Raw genomic sequence first — 3336 nt, 5'->3', positions numbered from 1 at the left:
GAGGCAACACGTGACTTCTTGAGGTCACTGGCCTGACTCCTCCATCTGCACATTTATTTGGTAACAAAGTTCTGGTCAGAGACTTCCAACTTTTAAAATTAATTTCGTCAATACGGTTGGGAAAGATCAGATAAAACAAACAAGCAAGGAAATAAATCTCTTTTGGTGATGGTTGGAGGAGTCTGTTAACATACAGCTAACATCTTCAGACTAGTATAAGATGATGATTTTTCCAGCATTGTGTGTCATGAAATTCTCTGTATTTACTGGCATGTTCTTTCTTATTACCTAGTGGAGCATTAACAGGAGGGAGAGGGCAGTTAACCTTTGCATCTGTGCTTTGGCAACTAGCCAATACATTAATAGAGATGATGAAAGCTGTGGAAAATTGCTTATTTCCTACCTTGTTCCAGAGAGGGGATTAAGAGAGTGGAAACTCTCCAGAGACAGCAAAGCTGAGGCTGAAAAAAAGCTGAGAGGAAAGTTTAGAAGAGACATGTGGGAAATTTTGGGTAGCAGAAAGACAGAGCTGGGTATACTTCTGTAGACAAGGGATAGTGGTCTAATCTGATGTTGTGACCAGCTTTGTCCGGGTCAGCGAAGGTGACAGTCACAAAGTCAACTCTACAATTCAGGAGGAAAACAAAAGATGGAGGATCCTAGAAAATTTTACAACAGATTAGACCCCAGCTCAAACAGTTTTTTAGAGTAGTCAAGAAAATGAGCCCGGATCATGTACTGAGGATTAATTATTTTTCATCTCTGTTTCAGTGTTTCCTGTATTTTTGAGTAAATAACAATAGTGTCATGCAGGCTGGTAAATAATTTGATTTGTGGCAGTTGTCTCACACCTGTCACGTACTCCTGACATAGTAAGTCCTGTGCAATCATGAAAGGCTCTTCCCCTGCATTCTTTCATGTGCCTATACCCCCAGGCAGCAGCCTCTGCCAGTCTTCAAAAGGTGCTCCAGCACTGATCACCTTGATGGGTCATCTTCACACCAGGACACTGGGGCTGAAGCTCGCCTGGGACAGCCCTAGAAGGGGCCCAGACAAGATGTCCCTTTGTCTGAGTCCTTAACTTGGGTTTCTGCCTGCCTTTGTGTCCCTGTGCTCCTCTGGGCTTGTGTAGACAGGCCTTTGATGAGCTGATGGCTACTGTGATGGGCCTGGGAGTATCTGGGCAGGGTATTATTTGGGCTCCCCCTCCATTGGTTCTCTGTGCTCCTTTGTGAGTGTGCAGACAAGCTTTTATCACATAAGACATCCTACCATCCTGGTCTCAGTTTGGAGGCTTTGAATCCCCTCTGATCATGCACATGCTAAATTATTCAAAGGGAAAAATGCCACATATGGCATTTCCATCATAAAGCCAATTCTGCTTTAAGCCCTACTTTTCATGGACTCATTCATAGGATCCCAGGGAATTCCCCCGAGGTTTTTTTTGGCAGATGGATGATCAGGGGGATTTTAGGGTACCTTCATGAATGGATCAACCTTAATGGATCCATCTTAAATCTTATTAGGTCATTTTGGAGGACTAATTTATGGAAGCCTTCTCCAGAGTTTTACTGAGATTAATGCAGTTCATAGGAATAGTTATAGAAACCCAACTCTTCTCATTTACCACCTGAGAGCACAACTTTTAAGGGTATTGCTTTGTTGTTTCATTTAACAGGGAATGGATCTGCATAAGCAGATCCGTCCACTATGCAACTGTCAGCTGGCAGTGTCCTGTAGCTATCACAGAAAAGGTCACCAGCCTCTTTCTGCAAAGCTCCACAATCAGGAAAGACCAGGTCTGATAAGTATGGGAAGTCAGAAACCTTTAGAGGCACTGTGTTGGCTTGAACAACAAATACCATTAATCTGGAGATTACCAAATCCTTTAATCTGTTTTTAATCTCCATGTTTTTAAAGTTGCTTCTTAGAAACTTTAAATCAACTGATGTTTTCCGTCAGTCTCTGGGTTCAGTGTTTGGTAGGATCAGAGGGTCTTCTTGTGTAACATGTACGGTGCAAGGTACACTCCTCCCATCTCCCGGCTCAGGTGTCGTGGCAGATGGCTGTATCGAAGGCTCACATTACTAAATCTTGATCCTGCTTTTTTTTTGCCAAGAAATTCAACTCCCCTCAAAATCCCTCCTCATGACTTATATCTTCTAATTGGTTTTTCTTCACTAATCCTGTTTTTTTTTGTTCCTAAGGATAAAAAATGCCTCCAAGGAATAATTGACCTGACCGCCCTCTCTGGCAAAAATATGCTGGAAATACTCTGGATTTTCACTATCGAAGTTTCTTTGGACTATTCTGTGATGAGTGAAGTGTAGGAGTGAAATGAGCTGTCTTTCTATCATGAAAATCCTACTCCAACACTATGCTATTGCATGAGATACATTAATAATTTACATACCATTTTCCTCCTTTTTCCTTCCTTAGGGAATGCGTACTGTCCCAATCCTTTTTTTTGCCAGCAGGTAAAAATACCAATGAAACACATTTTCTTAGCTTCAGTCCAAGACAGTTTCATGCCAAGGGAAGGTAAAGGAAAAAAATTAAGGGCAGCTGTTTTTTTGTTTTGCTAGGGTGGCTGGTTACACTTCAAGAATCAGCAAAGGTGCTATTTCATGGTACAGCAATTTTTAGCTAATGTCAGTGAAGTGATGCAGGTGATGCCAACTGGCTGCGCTTTGGCACAGATCTCATTCAATAAATGGATTGAGGAGGAGTCATATGATGTCCACTTGGTTCAGATGACACCTGCACATAGGTAGTCTTTCTATAGTGACGTAGTTTTACGGAAAAGAGGAGATGAAGGGAAAAGCAAAAGATTTCCATGGACTGAACAAAATCGATGTCAAAAGGTAGGGCTAGGTCATCCCGCGAGCACTGTAGCATGCCTCAGGGACCAGGCATGAATCCCTCAGGGTTAGCAAATGGCAAAAACACACAGGTATGCAGTCGCTGGTCCTCCTGCTCCCAGTGCCCAACAGGCAGCATTCAAAAGATGGAGATAAGAAAGAATGGTATTTAGATGCTTGGCATGAATTTTTTGGGGGAACTATTTTCATGTTCCTTGTGACCTACCCTCTTGCCAGAGACTTGAATATTAAACCTGAGCCCAACTTCAGTTTTTCTACTGAGGTCAGCGCAGTCAGCAGCTCATCACCTGAAGTGCATTATAAATGCTAATCATTGTAGCTGAGGTTATATTATTACCAACTCAGTAATGACTGATCAGTTGTTAAACAATGATTGAGCTCATTAAGGAAAGAACACGTATAAATGAGTAATTTCTGTGTAACCACCAGAAAGCCAGAACTCTGTACTGCAGTC

Source organism: Gymnogyps californianus, chromosome 3, assembly GCF_018139145.2.
Source record: "Gymnogyps californianus isolate 813 chromosome 3, ASM1813914v2, whole genome shotgun sequence".
NCBI classification, from domain to species: Eukaryota; Metazoa; Chordata; class Aves; order Accipitriformes; family Cathartidae; genus Gymnogyps; species Gymnogyps californianus.
This window is presented reverse-complemented; position numbering follows the sequence as displayed.